The sequence below is a fragment of the Bubalus kerabau genome, chromosome 23, assembly GCF_029407905.1.
Source record: "Bubalus kerabau isolate K-KA32 ecotype Philippines breed swamp buffalo chromosome 23, PCC_UOA_SB_1v2, whole genome shotgun sequence".
Classification (NCBI taxonomy): Eukaryota; Metazoa; Chordata; class Mammalia; order Artiodactyla; family Bovidae; genus Bubalus; species Bubalus kerabau.
Window position 1 is genome coordinate 35,087,888 of NC_073646.1, and position 25,045 is coordinate 35,112,932.

The window sequence follows — 25,045 nt, forward strand, 5'->3', positions numbered from 1 at the left end:
TTCCAGCTCTCTCCAGTCTTCAGGAGCCAGGCCCATCCCCCTTCACCTGTTCTGAAAGGTGGAGCTAGGCTGGAGTGAGGGCAGAGGATGTGAGACCTGGCTTCTTTTTTTCCCATTGCCCCGCAGGGTCTCTGAGCCTGTCACCTCACCCTGGGAGGCCAGGACTCATCCCATTTTATGGATGAACATATTGGGGCTCTGGGAAGAAAGCAACTTAGCCAGTGAAAGCAGAGTCTTACTGAGCACCCAGGTCTTCAGCCCACTGATCCCGACCTGCTCACAGCCAGGTCAGGGGGTTGCAGAGAGGGTGGCCAAAATGCCTACTGGAGGTGGCGGAATGGACCTGGGTCCTCTCAGAGCTCTCACACATATGCAGGCATGTATGTGCATGTACACACGTGTGTTTCTGTGTGCATGCATGTGAGTGGGGTGGGGGGCCAGTTTCCTTCATGAGCCCCTCTCTTGCATGGAGCCCACTCTCCCCCTCCCTCTCCAAGAGCTCCCCTCCCCTTTACCGCCTCGGGAGCCCCTCCTTCTCATCCAACCCGTCCCCAACATATATGTTAAGTTCCATGAAGGAATTCCCTGGCTCCCTAGTGATTAGGACTCTGCGCTTTCACCACCAAGACTGTGGGTTCAATCCCTGGCTGGGAAACTAAGATCCCAAAGGCTGCATGGCCTGGCCAAAAAAATATATATATATATTAAGTTCCATGAGATCAGAGCCTTGGTTCTATCCACAGTGTTATCCCTCGCTTGTGCCTAGGACAGTTCTGGTTCTCCCTGTCCAAGCACCTAGCAGGCAGGCACTCAACAAATATTTGCCGGATATATATAGTAACTCATTTAATTATTGTCAGTCAGTCAGTTCAGTCGCTCAGTCGTGTCCGACTCTTTGTGACCCAATGAATCGCAGCACGCCAGGCCTCCCTGTCCATCATCAACTCCCAGAGTTTACCCAAACTTATGTCCATCAAGTTGGTGATGCCATCCAGCCATCTCATCCTCTGTCGTCCCCTTTTCCTCCTGCCCCGAATCCCTCCCAGCATCAGAGTCTTTTCCAGTGAGTCAACTCTTCGCATGAGGTGGCCAAAGTACTGGAGTTTCAGCTTTAGCATCAGTCCTTCCAATGAACACCCAGGACTGATCTCCTTTAGGATGGACTGGTTGGATCTCCTTGCAGTCCAACACCACAATTCAAAAGCATCAATTCTTCAGTGCTCAGCTTTCTTCACAGTCCAACTCTCACATCCATACATGACCACTGGAAAAACCATAGCCTTGACTAGACGAACCTTTGTTGGCAAAGTAATGTCTCTGATTTTGAATATGCTATGTAGGTTGGTCATAACTTTCCTTCCAAGGAGTAAGCGTCTTTTAATTTCATGGCTGCAGTCACCATCTGCAGTGATTTTGAAGCCCCCCAAAATAAAGTCTGACACTGTTTCCACTGTTTCCCCATCTATTTCCCATGAAGTGATGGGACCGGATGCCATGATCTTAGTTTTCTGAATGTTGAGCTTTAAGCCAACTTTTTTACTCTACTCTTTCACCCCTCGGGAAGGAAAGTTATGAGCAACCTAGACAGCATATTAAAAAGCAGAGACATTACTTTGCCAACAAAGGTACATCTAATCAAGGTTATGGTTTTTCCAGTGGTCATGTATGGATGTGAGAGTTGGACTATAAAGAAAGCTAAGCGCAGAAGAATTGATGCTTTTGAACTGTGGTGTTGGAGAAGACTCTTGAGAGTCCGTTGGACTGCAAGGAGATCCAACCAGTCCATCCTAAAGCAGATTAGTCCTGGGTGTCCATTGGAGGAACTGATGCTGAAGCTGAAACTCCAATACTTTGGCCACCTGATGCAGAGAGCAGACTCATTTGAAAAGACCCTGATGCTGGGAAAGATTGAGGGCAGGAGGAGAAGGGGACGACAGAGGATGAGATGGTTGGATGGCATCACCGACACAATGGACATGGGTTTGGGTGAACTCCGGGAGTTGGTGATGGACAGGGAGGCCTGGCGTACTGCGGTTCATGGGGTCACAAAGAGTCGGACATGACTGAGCGACTGAACTGAACTGAACTAAACAATCTTATGATGTAGGAATGACTATCAGTCCTGTTGCCTAGAAGCAGTACAGTTAGGAAGCGAGGTTTGAGCCCAGAGGCAGATACCAAGGCTCTGGGTTTTGACCTCTATGCCAGCCTGCTGGGTACCTCCAGGGTCCACTCCCTACAGCATTGGCAGGGGACACGAGGCATGTCGTCATCAGCCAGGGACACAACTCCTGGGCCCACATGCAGGCCTGGCCTGACTGGTGTCCAACCTGCTGAGCCTCTCAAGGTGGTCCACGGGCCCCTCCTGGTCTCACACGTCCTCTGCAGAGACAGCCCAGCTCTGCTCCCCCTGAGAGCAGATGGGGCTGCACCCAGAGAGGGACAGAGAAAAACAAAAGAAATCCGGGGGGAAAGTCCAGAAGGTTCCTTACAAGACAGTGGAAGGCAAAGGGCCAGCTTCCAGTACAGGACAGTATAGAACCAGAAAGATATGCCAGGGTGTCTGTTCCTGCAGACAGACCTTGGTGCTGGAAGAGTGTGTGTGTGTGTGTGTGTGTGCGCGCATGTGTGTGTGTCTTCTGCTGGGAGAGGAGGAGGAGGGGACTGTCTAGGCAGGGCTGAGCCCCAGAGAGGGAAGGACCACAGGGGAGCTGCCCGCTCCCTGGTGTGAAAGAAGGGGCAGCTGCATGGGCATCAGGAGACCTGCTTTACTGTGTGAACTTGGCCTCCAGTTCAGGTTACTCAACTGCAAAACGAAGGTCATACTGCCCAATGCAGAGGTTGCTCCGGTTGCTGGTACGGTGGGGGCGAGGCCCATCTGAGGATGAGCAGGCTGCTTTGGAAAGTGGTCCTGTTACCAAGGTGAGCAGATGAGGGATGCTGTGGAGGCTGAATGTGATGAAGACCACTAACTCTGAGAATTTGGGCAGAATGGGGGCAGATCACAGTCAACCTGGGCCTCATCCATATAATGGGCATTTCTCCCCAGTGCTTGATGTCCTACTGTGAGAACCACACCTGGAGTCAAGTTGTCTCTCCTCTTCCCTCACCGCCCTGCACCCAAGCCTCATCCTTTTCAGGGGGCTGTACCTCCCTGGGGGCACTGGGAGGGTGGGGTGAAGGGGGCAGAGGTGTGAGCAGACCTTACCTCTCCAGGGGTCTGGATCCCTGCTCAGAAGTAAACACGGCTACCAGACATCACCCTTCTCCAGGCTCTGGTCCCTTGTTCAGGGAATTGCTGGGTCTCTGAGGATGTTCCTGCCAACGGCGGGAGGGTGAGTTGCATTCTGGACCAGGCACTGCAGTGGCAGAGCTATGTCCGCAGAAAGAAGGCTCACTCAAAAACCGTGCCGGCGCTCTCTTTGCCACCTTTGCCCCTAGTTGGCTGGGTAGAAGGTGGCTGGGTGTTGGCACCTTCTTCCTGCAAGGAAGAAGCCAGGTGTCCAGAGATGAGACACACGAGGTGGGAATCACAGGAAGATCCCCCAGACAAGGAAATGGCAACCCAGTATTCTTGCCTGGAAAATCCCATGGAGAGAGGAGCCTGGCGGGCTACAGTCCATCAGTTCAGTTCAGTCGCTCAGTCGTGTCCGACTCTTTGCAGTCCCATAGACTGCAGCACACCAGGCTTCCCTGTCCCTCACCAACTCCCAGAGCGTGCTCAAACTCATGTCCATCGAGTCCGTGATGCCATCTAACCATCTCGTCCTCTGTCGTCCCCTTTTCCTCCTGCCTTCAATCTTTCCCAGCATCAGGGTCTTTTCTAATGAGTCAGTTCTTTGCATCAGGAGGCCACAGTATTGGAGTTTCAGCTTCAGCATCAGTCCTTCCAATGAACACTAAGGACTGATCTCCTTTAGGATGAACTGGTTTGATCTCCTTGCAGTCCAAGGGACTCTCAAGAGTCTTCTCCAACACCACAGTTCAAAAGCATCAATTCTTTGGCGCTCAGTCCATAGTGTCGCACAGAGTCAGAGACAACTTGCACACATGCAGAATGCAGAGGCTGGAATCTCTCGATTTCTTTTTACTTCATTGGGGGCCCACCTGGAATAGTCTGGGGTCCTCAGAGGCAGAATCAGAGACCTGAAAGCCTCCTATCTGGTCTCCCCTCTCCAGCCTGCTGGTGCCTCATCCCCCACTCTTTCCCGCCCCTTCTGATCAGGAACCAACAGAGTGACCAGAATATAAGGCAACAAGCCACGGCTCTTCCCAGGTCACACCCCTTTGGTGCCTCCCCTCCCCACCCCTCCCCCATCACACATGTTGCCCTTTGTTCATCAGCTCGCTCCACAGATGTTCATGAAGGGTCTGCTAAGTGCCAGGCGCGGTGCACAGGATCAGCTTACAGGCTGGCGGAGAGAAAGCTAGTAATCACACAGCCACACAAATGATAGAATATCCAATGACCAACCACACAAATGCTCGGGGGGAAAGGAACATGGTTGAGTTGCGAGGAGGTCCGTTCACAGAAGACCCTGGCTGGCCAGGTAGAGGAGCAGGAGTTCACTAAGGACCCTGAGCAGGAGCTGAGGAAGGGAGTGTCAGGGAGTCCATTAGCTGCAGAAGGCAAGAGAAGAAAGGGGGACAAAGAGGCCAAATGCCACTGAGATGTCAAGTAAGGTGTTGGTGTTGTTTTGTCACTAAGTCATGTCCTACTCTTTGCAACCCCATGGATTGTAGCCTTCCAGACTCCTCTGTCCATGAGATTTCCCAGACAAGAATACTGGAGCAGGTTGCCATTTTCTCCTCCAGGGGATCTTCCCGACCCGGGGATGGAACCGGCACTGGCAGGTGGATTCTTTGTCACTGAGTCACCTAGGAAGCCCTTGAGTAAAATGAGAGAAAAATGTTCTCAGGGTAAAGCACAGACTTCTTAGCTTGGTCCTCAAGGCCCTTCAGGCTGGCCTTATTTGTATCTCGATCCACCCCCAGGCCATAGCAATCACCATGCCTACCATGCTCTTGCGTGCGTGCGTTTTCCTTCCTGCCTGGAATTTCCTTCTCATCCTGGTGAATTCCCAAAGACTCCACAAGCCTCAGCTCAAAAGCTGCCTCCTCCATGAAGCCTTTCCTGACCGCTACCCCTCTAGCAGAACATGTCACTACCTCCTTGGGTATTCCTATAGCCCTTTGTATAAACCTCTGTTTGGCGCATACGGCAGAATAGTAAGAGTGAGGCTGGTGAGAATAACAGCCAATGGGATATATGGAGATGTTGAGAACGATAGGTCAGACTTTCCAGAAGGGCAGTGCTGAGACCAGGCCCTTTGGGTCCACTGACAGAGGGCAGCAAGTAGCCCTCCCCGCACTGGCCTGTGGCTTGGTGTTGGATTCCCCCTGCTTCTCCCACTCCAGAGCCTCGTACAAGCCACAGCACCTCCTGTCCTGCTTGGCAAGCTGCCAGGTGTCTGCCTGTCTCCCTGTGGATGCACAAATCCCTTGAGGGTTCTTTCTTCATGGTCCCTGACCCACCTGCTGCAGCATAAAAGGCTCTGGAATGGAAAGTGGAACTCGAGGCCAAGGCAAGGGATGCTCTGCCAATTTCCTTCAGCCCCAACTAAGGATGTTTCTGGGCTCCCTCCCTGATTCCTTCATTGCACACGCACTTCTCAAACGATGGAACCAGCCGCTTAGTCCCTGGCCTCAAGCACTTCCTAGGCCTGGACCTGAAAGGAGAGGAAGCTGGGTTCCTTGAAATGTTAGTCACTCAGTCATGTCCGACTCTTTGCAACCCCATGGACTGTAGCCCTCCAGGTCCCTCTGGTTCTCCAGGCAAGAATACTGGAGTGGGTTGCCATTTCTTTCTCCAGGGGATCTTCCCAATCCAGGGATCAAACCTGAGTCTCCCTCCTTGCAGGCAGATTCTTTACCATCTGAGCTACCAGGGAAGAATTACTTAATAATATACGGGGTGCCATCTGACCCAGGCTGGCCTTCCAAGATCATTGTGAATGCCAGGGCCACCACTAATAGATCTACCTACCTGGAGAGGTCCTGGGAGGCTGGGGCAGCAGCCCCCTGCATGGGCCCCTGGGCTGGGCTCTCCCGGCTTTGCATTTGGCCAGTCAGGCCCTAGGCTATGCTGAGAGTTCTAAGAGTTCTGAGTCTCAGTTTTTATTCAGAGACCTTACTGAGGACTATAGCCTGGGAAACAGTCTCTCAATAGCTCCGAGGGTACTACTCTGAAGAGGTTCCAGCATAGAGAAGACAGGATATATGTATATATGATTTTGGCTGCGGAATACAGGCAATCCAGTGTCTCTCTCAGTAGAAGGTCACTGCTAGATACAAGGTACAGATATCTCAGTTAAAGATTTTAGTGTTTTTGTTTTTTTTCTATGTATGGGAAAGTGCAAGAATCTGGGTCTATTATAATTCTTCCTGAGATATAGCTAACTGTTTAAGGGGCCTGTTTTTTCAAAGCACAGAGTGCTTTGTCCTGGTCTTGGTCTTAAATTCCTTTCAGGGTATATAGGTCAGTAACTGTAGCGGCTAATGACTTGATTCTTATAGAACTGGGTGGTGAGCAGCATTCTTTGATGGACATCAGGTGGGATGTGGATCCACTCAGAGCCTGGTTCTGGTCCAGGCTTGCCACTGACAAGCTATATAATCTTCAGCAAGTCACACCAACTCATGGGGCCTCTGTTTCTCCCTCTGTAAAATGGGATGATAACCACCTCTTGGGGTTGGTTGCAACAGTGAAAAGTTTCCTTATGTAAAAACACTCTGTAAGTTATAAAGAGAGGTGGATGACGGCATGGGCCATGTGGGCTGGGGGGCATCCCTCCCAGTGATAATAATTTTCCCCCACTCTAGGAAGGATAGGTACAAAAATAAGATCTTGATGATCTAGGTCTCAGTATTATCTATAGCTGTATAGCAAACTACTCCCAGATCTAGCAGCTTAAAATAACAAATATTTATCATCTCACAGGTTTTGTGGGTCAGAAATTTGGGAGCAACTTCATGGGGTGGTCCTGCTCAAGGCTTCTCTATTTTTTTTTTTTCTTTGGTCACATGGCATGCGGGATCTTAGTTCCTCAACCAGGGATCAAAAGCCCCCTGCAGTGGAAGCAGAATCTTAACTAATGGACCACCAGAGGAGTCCCTCAAAGCTTCTGTTGAAGTTACAACCAAGGCATCATCTGAAGGCTTGACTGGGACCGGAAGATCTGTTTCCATGGTTACCCACTGACATGGCTGTTGGTAGGAGAGCCCAGTGCCTTGCTGGCTGTTGACAGAAGGCCCCCTCCTCTAGCACATAGGTCTCTTCATGAGGCTACTTGAATGTACCCAATGTGCCAGCTGGCTGGCTTTCCCCCACAGCTGGTGATGCAAGAGAGAGTAAGGCAGAAGTTACAAAGGCTTTTGATCCAGTTTTGGGGAGTCACATATCATCCTTTCTGCCTATGCTAGAAGTCATGTTGGTCAGTCTCCTGATACAGTGTGAAAGGGGACTACACGTGGCCTGACTATCAGGGCACAGGATCGTTGGGGGCCGTCCTGGAGACTGGCCACCACAGTTGTCTCCTCCAAGCCTTATACGATCACCCCTCCTCCTCACATACCAGGAATCCAGCCATCACATTTCCCTCCCCTTCCACTCTCACTCTCCCTCAGTCACCAAGGCCCAAGGTTGGGCTTCTAGAATGCCTCTTTTACCAGTTACCCCATTTCACCCTCCTGTCCCCACCCAGGCAAGATCTTGGTCATGTCTCTCCTGAACACCCAGGCTCTTCTAATCCAAGATGTACATTATTGCATGAAACTTTCATTGGCTCCCCAGCATACACAGACTCCTGTGTATGCTCCTGGGAACAACTCCTGGGTGAGGTGTTCAGTCTCTGCTCACCACTCTCAAATGGGCCTAATTTGAGCCTCACTGATGTTCTCTAAGCAAAGTTATACCCCTTCATTGACCTTGTTAGCTCCACCTGGAAGACATTCTTTTCATCTGTTTGTAAAACTCCTAGGCATCCTTCAAAACCCATCTCCCAGAACCCTTCTCTTACTGCCCAGGACAGTCAGTTTGTCCCTCTCCAGATACTCTCAGCCTCTGCTCGCAACCTTGTAACCATCTAATTACCTGCCAGCCCCTCTTCACAACTATGAGCTTCTCCAGGGCAAGCACAGAGCCCGGCTCATCTTGGGGTCCTCAGAACAAAACCCAGAGCTGGGTGCATCTGCAGGTAGGACCTGGAGAGAAGATCAGGCCAGATACATTTAGCTGTGAGTGGGAAAGAAAACCCCAAACCAAACTGGCTTAACAAAAGAGGACCTTCATTATCTCACATGGAAAGAATTTCAGAAGCAGGTGGGCAATTGGCATGGTGTGACCAGCGGTTCAGGAACCATTATTGGCTTCGTTCTCTGGCCAGTTCTCCTCGTGGCTTCATGAGGGCTACCAGAGTGCCCAGGTCACCAGTGGGCATGACAACATCCAGAGTCATAGAGGCACCATGTCCTCTGAGATCTTTCTCTTGGGAGCCCCCTCTGTGCAGCCCCTCAGAAGACCTCCCCTCCTTGTTTCCTTGACCAGAACCAGGTCATGGGTCACTCCTAAGCCAGGTACCGTGGGGGAGACTGTCTGGGCACAGAGGCTGTTGGGAGGCCACCTTCCAGACTGGAAGGGAGTCACAGCCTGATCGTGAGAGCACGTGGGACATATTTACAGATGGAGCTGGGAAATGAGAGAGACTCTGGAATGTATAGAGCAAGCAAGGTGAGATGTGAGGAAATAAGGTTTCTAAGGATGGGTTTCCAGACCCCTTGCCTACTGTAGTCATCTTTCCATTCATTCATTCATTCATTCAAATAGTGATTGAATAGCTTACGCGCTAGGTTCTGCATCAATCCTATGAAGTACGTATTATTATTTACATCTCAGAGTGAACAAACCGGGCCGCAGGTGGAATAACTTGTTCAAGCTCCCAGAGTAGGTGGGAACAGTCATATCTGTGTGGCTCATGGTGCAAAGTTCTGAGTCACCCCAAGAGAGGACCATAGGGTACAAGGGGAGGTTGCATGTCCCGAACTGGCCTCACTCGCCTGGGCCCTGAGCAGCCTCACAGGAAGGCTGGGCTTGGCTGGATGGGGCATCTGTGCTGTTTTGTAAGGGATGAGGGTCTTGGCCAAGGCACAAACCATTCTGGAACCAGCTCTGATTCCAGCACCTGGCAGGAACACTCAGGGTGGGGATGTTTTTCAGATATAGGTACCCTGGGCTCCACCCCTAATCCCTCATACCACACCATAAAAGGCCACCAACCTGGGAAGCAGGACAGTGCCTCAGCCGAGGAGCTGCCCTAGCCAGTTGGCCCTGTCCAGGGCATCCACACCAGCAGCTGCCCAGGTGGGTGTCTTCTCAGCATGTGGCAGGGCAGGAGGAAGGGGGAGGGGGCCAGAGGCTAAGCACTGGAGGTGGCAGCCTTGGTGCCCCACCCTTCTTCGGCCCTCCTGGGAAGCCATGTTCAGGGCAAGGAGGACAGAGATCAGGCTGCCTGTACCTGGCAGGTCAACCAGAACCGAGACTGAGGGTAGCTAAAGGCAGGGTGGCTGAAACCAAGCCTCGATGAGGAGGTGGAGTGGCTGGCTGGGGTCTGTCCTGTCCCAGACTGGGTGGGGGTTGGAGGGGCGGTGTGAGAAGGGAAGGGAAGAGGAAGGAGCTGGTGTGGGACTTGTCCCCAGCCTGTGCCCAGGCCTGGTGGTACAGAGGGAAAGTCCTGGATAGGGCCGCTGAAGCAAGGGCTCTAGTCCCGTCCCTGCCATTCATTTACTGTGTGACGTTGGACAAGTGCTGCGACCCCTCTGGTCTGTGTTTTCTCACCTGTACAATAGGGAGGTAGCCTGGGATGATCTTAAAGACTCCTCAGGGCGGACCGTCTCAGCTTTTGGTTTGTGGTGGGCCTGGATGTGGGTGCCCCACCCTCTTCCACCTTCCATCCCACCTGCTCTCACCTTCATCCCCTCCCGCAGCCACTTCTGACTTCCAGCCTTGGGGCCCCAAGCCAAGGACTGGCGACTTTGGATAAATTTTTAGGGCCTGGTGGGGGCCCAGGTCTTCATGGTCATCTTCCTTCTTCCCTAGGGCATCCTGGGCAGGCATTTTTATTAGAGAGGATGCAGATGCCCTTGTGCCTGGGGAGGTGCAGGACAGAACTGTGAAGGGTGTGTTGCTGAGTCCCTGGGGAACCAGCTCTAATTTCTCTAGCTCTGTGCTTCTGGGACCCCCTGCCTCAGAGTGATAATGTGTGCGCTTGCCTGACCCCTGGCCTCCTGAAGGGGCCTCTTTGGCATGCATGTTGCCCAGGGATTCCTCTGCCTAAGGGTTTCTAGAGCAGAAGACCCAGGAAGGGGCAGGGGATGAGAACAAGCTTCTTTTGCAAGCAGCACTACAGAGATGGATGGGGTTCCGCTTGCAGCCTGGGAAGCTCCTGAACTCTCAGGGGGGCAGGCATCAGCAGCTTCTGCAACGGGGGACCCCCCCAGGTACCCAGCTTAGGCCAGGAGCTGAGGTGTCCTCTGGAGACCTTCTAAAAAGGGGAGGAGCCAGGATGGGGAACACATGTATACCTGTGGCGGATTCATGTTGATATATGGCAAAACCAATACAATATTGTAAAGTTAAAAAATAAAATTAAATAAAAAATAAAAAGGGGAGGAGGAGGACTCCCTTGGTAGTTCGGTGGTTAAGACTTCACCTCCCAGTGTGAAGGGGGTGCAGGTTCGATTCCTGATCAGGGAACGAAGATCCCACAAGCAGGTGCGCTCATATATGTTCAGCAGCTGTTGTGCCTGACTCCCTGTGACCCCAGGGACTGCAGACCGACAGGCTCTTCTTCTGTCCATTGGATTTCCTAGGCAAGAATACTGGACTGGGTTGCCATGCCCTCCTCCAGGGGATCTTCTCAACCCAGGGATCGAATCCATAACTCCTGCATTGGCAGGCAGGTTCTTTACCATCGAGCCACCTGGATCCCACATGCCCTGAGCCGAAAAACCAAAACGTAAAACAAGCAACACTGTAACAAATTCAATAAAGGCTTAAAAAAATGGTCCACATCAAAAAATATTAAAATAAATACATAAAAAATAAAAAGGGAGAGGAGAAGGAGACACCCTCTGCAAAACAGGGTTGGCGGTCAAGGTACTGCAGGCTGGCTGGGCAGCCCAAGGCAAGGCAGGAGTTTCTAGCGCTCCTTCCTTCTCCTGCTAAACCCTCATCCCTCTTGAAAAAGACGTTCTGGGGAATGAAACCAGAGTTTTTTTAATTTCCTGAGCTACCACAGCCTTTTTTCTTGGCAGAGCCAGAGTTGCCAAAACGATTAAGATTAAAATAATCCTGTTATCGTCCTTATGGATCAGCACAAGCATTTCCTTTCTGGTAGGAAGAGAGCTAGTTCCCTGAATTTACTGGTTCTACTGGTTTGGTCCTGGAGCTCCAGTTGAGGCCTCCCCAGGGCAGAATGCTAATCTGGGTTGCCCATCTGGTCCTCTTCCTGCAATGGGAATAATCAACCAGCTTCCCTCATGCCCAGGCTGCAAGCATTCATCTTTAGAAATCAGAGGACACACTAACATCTCAGCTGATGGTTTCACCTTCCTTTAGCTCATTTCTCAAACCAACTTTGGATGAGGGATAGGATGAGAAAATGAGGCCCAGAGTCAGAGGCAGATTTCCACAGAACTCCAGTCACTTAAGCTTCAAGATTCCCATTTGCTGAAACAATGTATGTGAAAACGATGACTGAAGACACGCTAAGTTTTACCTTTTCTGTCATTACAAACCATCCATCTGTGACTGTATTCAACAAAATGAAACAAGTTCTGGGAAATCATATTTGCAATACTGTGCTCTTTTTCTTGAAGGGGGCTCCTATGAAAACTGCTGCGGTCCTGCCAGTGTCTCTTGGGCAAGAAGTGGTAAGACGGAGCATCCAAGTCAGTGACCTTTCCCTCCACCGCCTCGGATCCTTCTGCCTGTTCCTTTCTGCTCCCACCTCATCTTGTTGTTCTTACTGTTTTCAAGGTAAAGGGTTGATATCATCTACCTGCTTTATTTAATCTGCAAATGTGAGTGGTAGGTTTATGGGAAATAGTTGGCATGGATTGTCTTACTTTTAAAATAAGCCTGTAATCTCTGTTACGGGGGATTAGACTAACTCATATTGTAAAAGGTGGATATTTCACAGGGATGGATGTCAGCTCATTTAAAGGGAAACTTAACCCCGTCAGAGATCTCATAGGTGGATGGGTTCCCTGAAAAGGCAGGAAGCGCCCAGTCACGGGATGTGGGCAAAGAGAAGCTAAAGGCCATTGGTTGCCAAAGAGGCGTTTCCAACTTTGGGGAGAGAATGGATGTTCAGGCAGATGCAGTGTAAGAGGGGACCCTGAGAGCCTGAGGGGGCAAAAGCGTGGAAAGAGACCAACCAAGTATGCAGGTGAGTGAACACAGGAGAGGAGGCCTCAGGATTGGGGGTCCAGCTTATATGCCTAGATGATCTCGGCTATGAGGGCAGCAGGGTATTATGTCAGTTCGGTGTCCCCACGTTTGGGGCGGGTGGTTATCACCAGGCCTGCTGCTGCTCTTTCTGACCCCATTCCCAGCTCTTCTTCCCCCTGTTGTGATTTCCCATTTCCACTTGAGTTGTCACTTGGCCCTGACCCTGCTGGACAGAGAATAAGGTACCCCTTTGTTTCTCCAGCCAGGATCCAGGAAAAAGAATACCTGCTACCTTACCTTATCACAGGTGTTGCAGAGGTAGAATTTGACACTGGAAGGGATCCGAGAACCCAACCCCTTCACAAGCTGTCAGCTAGTCTGCACACAGAGAAGGGCAGAGCCTCTGTTCTTTCATCTATGACGTGGGAACAATAGTTCCCAGTTCTTGGGATGGGGTGAGGTTTTAATTAGATCTACGGTTCTCAAACTCCAGCCTCCATCACCATCACGGGGAAGGGGCTTTTGTTAAAACCCAGATTTCAGGACCCCCTCTACCCACCCTAGTAGACCTTGAAAGAAGCCTGAAAGGTGGCATTTCAAACCAATTCAAAGGTAACGGGAAAGCTCCTGGTTTGAGGGCCAACACTTTGAGAGTCACTGAACTAGACCAAGAGGTTCTATATCTTGGCCAGGAGACCACCAGCCCCTCAAAGTCAGGGACCAGCTCTAAATCAATCCCATTTCTGCTTAGTGACTGCTCAGCACAGGTACAAGGCAGATGCTCTCAGCAAGAGCTGTCCAAACTGAATGTTAATACAAACCAAACAGGCTCCTCCTCAGAGGCTCTTTTTCAATGGCCGGCACTGGGTTCTGGTTGCCATGGTGACAGCTGGAGCGGAAGCCAGGAGATAACGTAAACACCCGGCTTTTTGCAATATTGAGGAGAGAGGCAAAGGTCTTGTCCCAGCTGCACGTGGACAAAAACGTGGAAGGAGGTAGGGAAGATGGGACTTTCGAAATCTCACGTTACAGAGACACCCTCCCATCTGCTCGGCAGCTGGCCCCAAACCGGGAAGGATTTAAACTTTGGTTGCATAACAGAGAAAGGAACAAAGGGAAGGGGGCTGGGAGGGAGTCTGTCTGTAGGAAACCGGAAAGAGGAGGGCATCCTGGTCCCTGAGAACCAATATATACACTCAGCGACTTAATCCATTAGCCCATTTCGTCCTCACCCAAACCCAAGCAGCCGCCTTTACAAGGATCCACAGAAGCCGTCCAAGGTCACACAGCCGTCTGGGCCTTGGTGTTAATCCAGATTGGAAAAATGATCTGCTGTTGCCAAAGGCCAAGTTTGTTGTTTGATTTCAGGGTTGCCTTTTTGCTGAGCTTTGGACGTGGTTTAGAGAACCTAGGAGTGTGGGGGTGGCAGGGAGGCTGTGAGAAAGGTTTGGGGAGATATTAACACCCCAGGGAGCCAGGCCAGTCATCATCCTGGCTTCTCCCTTCAAAACAACTGTCCCTTCCTCCTTTATCTGCTTTTGTGTTTGGATCTACCCGAGCTGTGCTGTGCGATGGACACGCTATCCCCATGCTGTTCTGGTCACGTTAACCCCATAAGGCAGTGGTTCTCATATTCCAATGCAGAAAAAAGTGAAGCTTATTTAAAATGTCAATTTCTGCCTGGCCTCCAGAGATTCTGATCTGATGGCTCCGGGTGGGGCCGCCTTAGGAACTTGCAGTTTTAATAGGCCCATGACGATTCTGATGTAGGGGACTGGTACCCTTTGAGACATCCAGCCAGGGCCTCCGCTGTCTCCTGTACCTACACGATCCATCTGGAGCCCCCAGTTTCAGTGCCTTCTCATTCTAGCTCCCTGGCTGCCTCTGCGCTCCTCTCCTCCTAGCTGTTTTCCCAGAACAATTCACGTTGTTGCCAAACTCTGGCTTCAGACTGCATGTCCACAGTTGCCTCCAGCTGGTCAGCTCACCCTGCAGCCAGCAGGCCCCCACACACCCAACTGGCTTAGTAAACCCCACAGCCGAAGCCTCCGATCTATTTTCTAAAGATCTGGCTCCTGAGCAGCCAGAGAGCCTTTGGTCAGGCTGAGCCAGCTGCCCCTGACATCAGAAGAAACTACGATGTCTGCCCTTTGTAAAAAGAGGTTTGGGCAGAGGATCATCCCGTTGACAAGGGAAAGATCAGATTTTGGGGATGAACCAATCAGACAGGGCTGCTTCATTTCCCTGCCTTAGTTTTCCCATCTGTAAAATGGGGGCAAGACCAACTGCTCATCAAAGACTTTCAGAAAGTTCAGAGTCCCCCCAGGCCAGAGGTCAGGCAGGAGGTTTGGCCAGGGGCTTAACCTGAAGAATTGGGGCTTCATGCTCCTTCTCCTGTTCCTCTTTGATGACAGGGCTCACCTGTGTCCTTGCCTTCTGCCCTGTCACAGAGCCATCCTTTGAGCATCATAACAAACCTCAGAACACCTGGGAAAAGGGGGCGGGACAGGGTTTTTCCTCCCCATCTTGTTCAGAAGGAAACTGATTTCTTATCTAAAGAGGCCAGGCATCTGGTGAGCAGCCGAAGCAGAACTTGGCTTCTAATCTCGGGGTGGAGGGTCTGTGTGTGTGTGCGTGTGTGTGCTTAGTCGTTCAGTTGTGTTCAACTCTGCGACCCCATGGACTGCAGCCCGCCAGGCTCCTCTGTCCATGGGGGTTCTCCAGACAAGAGTACTGGAGTGGGTTGCATGCCCTCCTCCAGGGAATCTTCCCAACCCAGGGATTGAACCTGCATCTCCTGCATTACAGGCAGATTCTTTACTGCTGAGCCACCAGGAAAGCCTGTATGTCTGTGCTTTGGTGACCGCCTTATCCCTGGCCCTGTAGGTAGACAGGGCAGCTCCTTTGAATGTGCCTGGCATGAGTTCCTGCTCAAGAAACTCCTTTCCTTCCTGTAAAGCAGGAACTTGGAGCTAGTCTAAGACTGCGCCCATGAAGGAGGAAGCTGGAGTAGGAGAGAGCAGGGAGGAGTCAGGCCGCTGAACCCTCCAAGGCAGGCACTGCCTTGGGAGAGGATGAGGGGAGCCGCACCAGTGTGGAAATGGTACCACTCTGAAGTGAGAGTGGCACAGAGCTCCTCTCGCCCAGCCCCCACCAGGCTGGGAGAGTTTTCCCTGGGGAAGGGTGACTCCCAGGGTTGGGGTGAAGCTGGGTGGATTTAGATGTGCTTGACACACTCACTAGGAGAAGGCAATGGCACCCTACTCCAGTACTCTTGCCTGGAAAATCCCATGGACGGAGGAGCCTGGTAGGCTGCAGACCATGGGGTCGCGAAGAGTCGGACACGACTGAGCGACTTCACTTTCACTTTTCCCTTTCATGCATTGGAGAAGGAAATGGCAACCCACTCCAGTGTTCTTGCCTGGAGAATCCCAGGGATGGGGGAGCCTGGTGGGCCGCCGTCTATGGGGTCGCACAGAGTCGGACACGACTGAAGCGACTTAGCAGCAGCAGCAGCAGCAGACACACTCACTGGGGCTTCCCCAGTGGCTCAGCAGTAAAGAATCTGCCTGCAATGCAGGAGACGCAGGTTTCATCCCTGGGTCGGGAAGATCCCCTGGAGGAGGGCATGGCAACCCATGCCCTGTCCAGTATTCTCGCCTGGAGAATCCCATGGACAGAGGAGCCTGGCGGGCTACAGTCCGTGGGGTCCCAAAGAGTCAGACACAACTGAAGCGACTGAGCACGTACGCATGCACACACGCACGTACGATACACTCATTGGTGGAAACAAGGCCCAGGTCACTTACTAGTTGTGGGAGCCTGGGGAGCTTGGGATAGTTCTTTCACCTCTCTGAGCCTCTGTTTACTCATCTGTCCAGTGGGGATCATAGTGGACACGAGATTTGTGGTAACAGCGCTTAGGATCTAGGTGGTGCCCAGTAAATAGGAATTAGCTCCTCCTTCCATCTCGTAGTAAGTGGGAGTCCACTGCAAGGGCTCAGCAAACATTTGGGTCTGTAGAGCAAGGAAAGGCTTCAAGGGATCAGACTGATCAGAAGGTACGAATGCGAGGTACAGCCCTTGGCTTTGTGGGATGTAAAAGTTTCTGTTGCAAGGACTTCCCTGGTGGTCCAGTGGCTAACACTCTGCGCTCCCAATGCTGGGGGCCGGGGTTCAATCCCTGATCAGGGAAATAGATCCCCATGCTGCAACTAAGACCCAGCACAACCAAATAAATATATATTTTTAAATGCTTCTGCTGCAAAGAGAAGCTTTGCTTTAAGGGCCAGTTTCTGCCCCCTCCCCCAGCCCCTAGGCTGGCTGTCTATTGCAGGTGCCCGGAGTTTTCAGGCTGTTCATATTCAGAAGAACCTTGGGTTGCAGAGTGTGGGACAGCACTGCCCACAGCAGAGAAAGGCCCACTATACTAACGGTCCCTGTCTCTCCCTTAGACTAAGATCACACCTTCCTGATGATTCCTTGATGCGGTGGTACCCGCACCTTCACCTGGACAAATCTTCTCCTGTTCTCTTCAGGGGACACAGCCCTTCCAAAACCAACAGAGCAGCTGTCAGGACAGGTCACAAAATCCTTGTCCTGCCCTGACCTCTGTCCAGTCCCCTGTCTCCCCCTCGCCCCAGCCTTGGCTCTGGCTCCCATCCCTCACTCTAGTTCATCCAAGTCCAAGCTCCTTAACTCCAGGCTGCCTATCCTGAATCCTCTAAGGCTCATCCTGCAAATGCCTCCATGCTGCTTTCATTTGGCAGAATCTGGGGAAGGGGAGGGCTTCCCATGTGGCTCAGTGGTAAAGAATCTGCCTGTAATGCAGGAGACCTGAGTTCGATCCCTGGGTTGGGAAGATGCCCTGGAGGAGGGCATGGCAACCCACTCCAGTCTTTCCTGGATAATCCCATGGACAGAGGAGCCTGGCGGGCTACAGTCCATGGGGTTGCACAGAGTTGGACACAACAGAGTGGCTGAACATACACGCTTGCACGCACGGGGTTGGGGAGGCAGAGAGAGGAGGCTTCTGAGACAGATCTGCCCTGGAGGGACTCCAGACTGATGAGGGACAGATCCTCTGAAGATATGATTTAAAGTAGGAAATACTCTGGGCCTTGGAGAGCTGGATAGTAGTGGGGAGCCATCACTTCTGAAGGGATCAGAGTACCTTCCAGAGGTGGGAGCTTTGGTAGGAGATGGACATATTACATAAACATGGAAGAGAAAAACATTCCTAGTGGCTCAACAGAATAATAAAAATGCACAGCATGTACAAAACTGGATGCACCCAGTTTTGCTCCAGTGTAGAATTTGTGGAAGAAAATTGTAAAGATCAAGCAGGAAAGGTAAGTTAGGGCCAGGTTTTGAACTCTCCTCTCGCATTCCAGACTAAGGCCATCCATCCATTCCACAAACTGTCGTGCCCCTTTGTGGGAACTGAAACACAGATAGGAACTCAGTCTCATCCTTTACAGTAATCAACCTGGGATGGGGGTTGGGGGTGCCCAGGAATCTTGGCGGGAGTCTCAGGAAAAATCTGGATCTACCAGATCCATGGAGAGACTGAGAATCTGTTTCTTTTAAATCATGTTGGCGGAGGCGAAATGTACTTTCAGGAAGAGGACACACAGAAAGAGCCCTGTAATCATAAGGGTGGTTGGTTTTCAGCTATGCAGCCCGGCTGAATGCAAGGACACTGCTAAGGCTGCTTGATGACTTGACTTTTAGCCTCAAGGGACAAACAAAGCAAAGAACATGTTATGTAGAAGGCAAGTGCTGTCAAGCTTAGTAATGAAAATGTCGAGGTTCGGACAGCTGAAGTGGGGAGGCAGAGGCAAGGGGTTCAGAGGAAAGGGGAGGACCCGATGCTGATTGCTTGGCTGTATGGCGTGAAAAGATATCGCTTGCAGTGGAAGACTCAAGAAATAAAGGTCCCAGGCTATTACTTCAGTTATAAAAATGATTAATAGAGGATGTAAAACATGTACACAAATAATTATTTTGACATGTGGGCAGGGGAGGCTGGCTGTGGTTTTAATAACCTGACTCATCATTAGCAGGACTCTAGAGGTAAGACCTAAAATTTCAGACAACAGCCAGCCACAAAAACATTTATTTACCAGCATGGAAATAAGGACCAGAAGCAAGTCCAAAATGAGGTAAGGAGCTGATTCTTTCTGGGCAGTGAAGATGAGGTGAAACAGGAGAGTTGGCAGGAAACTGTCGTTCGCAACCCCACACTTTCTTCTTTCTTTTTTTTGGAGGGGGGGCATGTAGTTGGGCTTACAGGATCTTAATTCTTTGCCCAGGGACTGAACCCATGCCCCCTGTGGTGAAAGTGAGGAGTCTTAACCACTGGACCACCAGGGAAGTCCCTCCTCACACATGTTTAATTTTGATTTAAGAAAAATGAAGTGTATAGTCACTATTCTTTACATATTGGGAGCCAGTAAAAGAGTTGGTTCCTTGGCCGGTGACGAGGCTGTCTGGGTAATCAGTATTCATGTATGACTTAGAATAAATAAAACACGGATAATGCACAAAGTGTGAAAGATACAAAGGGTGTACAATGACGCTTCCTCTGCTCCTGGTCCTAGCTCTCTAGAGACAACCAATGCTATTTCTTTTTTTTCTTTCCAGAGAGCTCATACATACACATCCAAATACAAATACACAGTATGTACATTTTTTCCCCCTCCACTTTCTCTCACAGAATAGTTTTTAAAACACAGATGAAAACCTTCTCTACCCACCGGCCATCACCTTGAATTTCCCTTTTGTCAACTGATCTGAGATTGTTCCCTATCAGCAACGAGCTTCCTTGTTTGTCTTCTTTACGGTTGGATGGTATTCATGTTTGGATGTGGTAACAATGAATGATCGTGTCTATTTCCACTCAGTTCCACCAACCCCATGAGTCATCAAACTTTCAGATTTTGTTGTCATTGTAGGTGAAAACTGGGATCTCGGTCAATTTTTAATTTTCATTTCTTCTCTTCATATGGTTAAGAGCCATCTGTTTGGTTTTTTTTTTCCTGTGAACTGATGGTTCCTATCTTTTGCCCATTTATATGAATCAGTCCTTTTCTTATTAATTAGTAGGGACTGTTTATTAGGGAAAGTAGTCCTTTGATTATTGATTATTAACAATTACAAATATTTATTCCTAGTTTGTCCTTTGCCTTTGGACTTTGCCTGTAGGTCTTTGTCACACATCATGTTTTGATATTTATGTAGGTAGTTTTTTCAGTCATTTATGGCTTCAGGGGTTTGTGTTCTATTAATAATTCAGAAAGGTCTCTTGGAGATTAACACAAATTCTCCCATGGTTTCTTGCAGGACTTTTCCTTTCTTTTCTTTCACTGGGATTAGTGGCCCAGAGAATCTTTTTTTTTTTTTTTCCCATTCATTCATTTATTTATTTTTGGCTGTGCTGGGTCTTCATTGCTGCATGCAGTCTTTCTCTAGTTGTGGTGAGTGGGGGCTACTCTTTAGTTATGGTGCTTGGGCTTCTCATTGTGGTGGCTTCTTTGGTTTCGGTCCATGGCCTCAGTTGCCCCTCGGCGTGGAGAATCTTTCCTGACCAAAGGGATCAAAACCATGTTCCCCACATTGGTAGGCAGATTCTTAACCAGTGGAACACCCCAGAAGTCCCTCCTTTTTCTTCTTTTTAGAAATTGTTCAAATCTTTTATCTACTGGAAGTTTTTATTAGTGTAAAGTGTGAAGTGTGTATCCAACTTACATTTTTCCCCAGCTGGCTAGTGAGAGTGTGTTTTGAGAAGGAAAAGATAAGGGACAGGAAGGTAGGGCAGTGAGCAGAGCAGTAGAAGAGGAGGTTTCCCTGGCAGCAAGTGGAGAAGAAACTGGAGGTGGCACGAGAGACAGGAACTGTTGAGATCATCCTGGGGGAAAGGGAAGCCCAGGTGTGCCTAAACTAGGGCAGAGACAGCAGGAAAGATGAGAAGATGGGGAGGGTGGTCCTGGACAAGAAATCTACAGGACTCAGTTACAGACTCAACCAGAAACAGCAAAAGATGTCTATCTCTGGCCCCAGGCAGGCCATTAGCAGAGAGAAAGAGAACTGAGTGTTCAGTGTTTTGGCTTCACATAAGCAGAGTGCAAAGGATTCATGGAAGCCTCTTTGGGAAACGCGGGGGAGGTGTTCAACAAAGTGGTGGAAAGGTGAGACAGAGTATCAGAGGTCTGGGGGATGAATTTCCCTCTTGCTCTCTTGAGGGTCCAGAAGATCCCCTGGAGAAGGAAACGGCAACCCACTTCAGTATTCTTGCCTGGGAAATCCCGTGGACAGAGGAGCCTGGCGGGCTATAGTCCATGGGGTCGGACTATAGCCGGACACGACTTAGCGACTGAAACAAGGAGGGCCTAGTATTAAGAGTTACACATTCAGTCCCTAAGTTAGACATGGATGTGCCCCACCCTGAAGGCTCTGGCATTTACGCAACCTGTAGGCGGGGCTGGTTTAATGAGGTGAATCAGACTTGTTCCCGACAAACTGGAAGGTAGGAAACCTAAAACTGGGGCCACGGGAAGGATCCTCTCTTTATACACCCTTTTACAATTTTCAAAGTATGCATACTTGGTTGTCGTTGGTGGGTCCCATTTTTAAAGATGGAGAACTGGTTCTGAACAAGTGAGTTGCCCCCCTGCACTGTTCCCAGAGGAATTAGTAGCAGAGCCTGAAATTAATAATAATAGGGACTTCCCTGGCGGTCCAATGGTTAAGACTCCAGCTTCCAAAGCACGGGCCACATGGTAACAATAATAGTAATAATAATGACTTACATTTCTAGAGCACTATCGCACCAAGCTAAACTATTTAGGAACAAGAGTTACATCACTTAATCCTCATAACCCTGTAACATAGTAACCAAGCAGGAGGCTTAGGTGGGCTTCTTAACCCCTCAACCAAGGAAGCCAGACTTTCCAAACCAGAAGTGCCCTCTGCCCCCCTCCCAGCTCTTTGGTCCAGTCGTCGCCCCCGGCTTGCTCACCTCCTGCCCTCCCACCCAAAAAGCAGGTCAGCATTCCAATCCTAGGCTGGACTGACCCCGACACTCGCCTCGCCATTTTCGAAGGCGAGGGAACTGAGGACCGTGGATGAAAAAAGGCCGCGAACACAGGCGATCGGCGGTCGGCAGGAGGCCAGGCGGCGAAGCTCACTGGCCACCGACCCTGCGGAAGCGTCGTGGGCCGCGGGCGCCGTCTGCCCGGGCACTGCAGCCCAGGCCGTAACAGAGCGCCTGGTTCCCAAGGCCTCTAGGAGAAGCCGGGAGGCTAAGGGGGCGTGGCCTCTAGGGCCGTACCAAGAGTGCGGATTCTCAGGGGGGAGGCCTGGCCCCTAGAAGCGAGCGCATGGCCGGGTTGGGGAGGAGCGGCGCCGTCGCTGGCCACGCCTCCACCCCTGCGACCGGCGCGGGCGGTGGTAGCGCCTCAGTGGTGTGGGCCTGCGTCCTGCTCAGATGTCTCGAGTGCAGCCGGCCGCCTGTGGTGAGTGCGTTCGTTTGCTGGGGTGGGATTGGTGGGGTCCGGGCCCCAGGGTTCCGGGTGCCGAGGCTCCGGGGCCCGACGCCTTCTGGCTGCCTCGGCCGCCGGGGTCCCGGCGCGGGGGCGGGCTCTCAGGCCGGGTCGGCTGCCTGTTTCGCCCGCCGCTCCCGCGGAAAGCGCGGCCCCCATCTCGGACCTTCTTGGGGGTGGCCCTTCCCCCCGCCGACCCCGAACTGACCTCTTGCGGATGCTTGAGGGTCGTCGTTTCCACGGCCGAGGGCGCACTACGGGCCCCGTCGACGGAGAATTGGGTCTCGGCGTGAGAAAACTCGGGCTCCAGCCCTCCACGCCTTCACCCTCGGGCTAAACCACTTTTCCTGTCCGAGCCTCAGTTTTTCAGTCTGTACAGTGGGCCTCAGGAGGCGGCCCGTTCTTGGGTTCAGTCACGTAGGACGCGCTTGAGTGTGGGTGGGACCCCAGCCTGGCCGCGCAGCATCAGGTGGACTCAGGGGAGCCCGCAAGGCCGGCCTCTCCTGGGAAACGTTCTTGGTGCCGTCGGCATCCCCGGGAGACAGTGCTCCTCGCGGGCAGGGGCTTGCCGGGCTCTGCTGGGCAGCCATGACCTTCTTCGCTCTTGGGAGCAATTGGGTAAAAGGGCGAGGTCTCCTGGGCGGCGGGGGCACTTGACCTCGACTTTTTTTGCTTTTTCACATCTTCACGAGAGTCACCGTTGTGTGAGCCGGTGACCACACTGAGAAATTCGGGGCCACTTCAAAGAACGTGGCTACCTCCTCTCTTAAGACCAACAAACTACAGCCTTCCCTCTGAGCTTGGCGGGAGTGGAGAATAGTGCTAAGACCAAGGGAGATGGGGCTGGAATGGGTAGTCCTGGGTCTGACACCTTGGCCTCTTGGCAGGACCACAGGTTTTTACAGTCTCTGTTAGGCCCCCCCCACCAGGTTGAAATTCAAGAGAGGGTCTTGAAGAGTGACTTTGAGAACTGTGACATTCCACCTAAGTGACCGTTTAACTAACCTCTGTGATCCAGTATCTTCACTGTGTGTTCCTGTAGTTCACAGGCCGGCCTGTTTGGGGAGAAGACATTGATTCATTAACCACTCACAAGTTCTATCTACACAAATCCCTTTTGAGTGGTTATGGGGTTGTCTTGATCAGGAAAAAGTCCAAAAGTCTAAGTTAATAAAGCAGTGAACCCAGAAGAAATCACTTTCTTTTCTTTGTGTCCCTCTAAGGAATTTTCATTTTCTTTTTGAAGAGTGGTCAGTTCTTGAGCCTCTCATGATTTTAATAATACCTAGTTTAATCATGTCTAAAAAAAATAGGTCTGCATTTCAGAGAATGGAATATTGGCTTCCAACTGGGTTGTAGTGTTGACAGCTTCACAGTGATGATAACTCTTCCCAAATCCTTCCTGTCTAGCACTTGAAAATGTAATAGGTAGGTCTGAGGTGAAAGGAGCCCCAGGGATGTACTTCAGCACCTGGAAATAGCAGCTTTGACCAAAGCCAGCATGAGTGAGGCAGCTGAAACTCCTGAGTGATAGGGGTTTGTAAACAATTCATGAGATGTTTCAGATGTTTGTTTTTGGACAAGCCAGAAATTTTAGGACCTGCTGGCCACTCTGAATTGATCCCTTATCTCTTTGAAAATCAGAATCTGAGTTAAATAAAGTTCATGTGTACTTAGGAGAGAGACCATTTGAAATCAGAACTGCTTGGCAAATTGAGCACATTTACTTGCAAACTTTTCAAGTTCATTAAAAGTGTGGCTCTTAAGCAATCCTTTTTTTTTTTTTTTTTTTTTTTTAGTTTCTCTTCCTTTGGGAGGCTTCTTTAATTGCAGAGCTTTTCATGGTTCCAGAGAGCCCAACTGCCATTGCAACATCTCTTCTTCCTCACACTTTGGAAGGGGCTGAGCCCTGGATGGAGTGGTGTGGGCTGGGAGTATCAGGGAACATGAGTCTCAGCTCAGGCACGAGCACTGTGTGCCGTTCACCGAACCACCCCAAGCCCAGGGGCCTCAATTTAGTGCTATGGGATTTAACTTAGGTGTCAGATTGATTTAACAATTAACATCAGAATAAAAGTGAAATAGAGAAATGATGGTTTTTATAAAAATATATTTTATTCTGTTTATGGAAATGCTAAGTGGTCATTATTTTTAAAAATACTATTATAGAAATACTCAACATGATAGTGATATAACAGTGAACATCCTTCATAGCCTTACACTGAGACAAAAAAGTTATTGCTAGTCATGTAATATATATTCTCCAGATGTTTTTCCTTATATATAAAAACACTTATTACCTAGATTTTGTTCTTTTACTTAAAACAGCAGGAATTTTCTACTATTGAAATTTAAGACAGAGAATTAAGATGAAACTAGTCATGCTGTGTGAGTCTTACTTTTTATTACTTAACATGATGTCTTTCTATAACACGACGTAAATAGCTACCTCATTTGTGTTTTAAAACCTCATTCCTTTTAAAAATGACAGTAGCCCAGTAACCAATATGATTGAAAAAAATTTTTTGTCTGCAGCCTTTTACTGTTATGAATTCTGCTACAGGGATTAGCCTTGTTTTTTATCTCTTGGCAATTGGACAAATATTTTTATATAATGAATTCTTAGAAGTGGAAGAGCTAGAATATTTATGAGCTTTAAAAGTATTCATTTAACAGGTAGTGACTACCTCCAATATACAGATGCTGTTTGAGGTGTCGTGCCTATAGCAGTGGAGAAAATAGACAGGTCCTCTGTGGATCTGACACATGGCTTGTCAAATGATGATGTAATTTCAGACTTAACTTTTAATTATATGTCAGTTTCATTTGAAAAAATCAGAAAAAAAGTGAAGTGGAGAAATGACTTTTTTCTAGGAGTGTATTTTTTCTGTTTACAAAAATATTCAGTACTCGTTATGAAAAGACTGTTATTATAGGAAATTCCCTGCTAGCCCAGTGGTTAGGACTCCTCAGTTTCACTCCGGAGGACATGTGT

The 25,045-nt window shown here is 50.1% G+C and overlaps 1 protein-coding gene across 1 annotated transcript in view; it reads left to right on the forward strand.

Annotated features, from left to right (window-relative positions):
- The first annotated feature begins 21,898 nt into the window (after positions 1 to 21,898).
- The window catches only part of LOC129637245 (NADPH--cytochrome P450 reductase), a 53,313-nt gene continuing 50,166 nt past the window's right edge, over positions 21,899 to 25,045 (forward strand). Inside the window, exon 1 of the mRNA XM_055561217.1 lies at positions 21,899 to 22,023. The gene's annotated coding sequence lies outside the window, so the exon portion shown is untranslated. The remainder of the gene's footprint in view (positions 22,024 to 25,045) is intronic.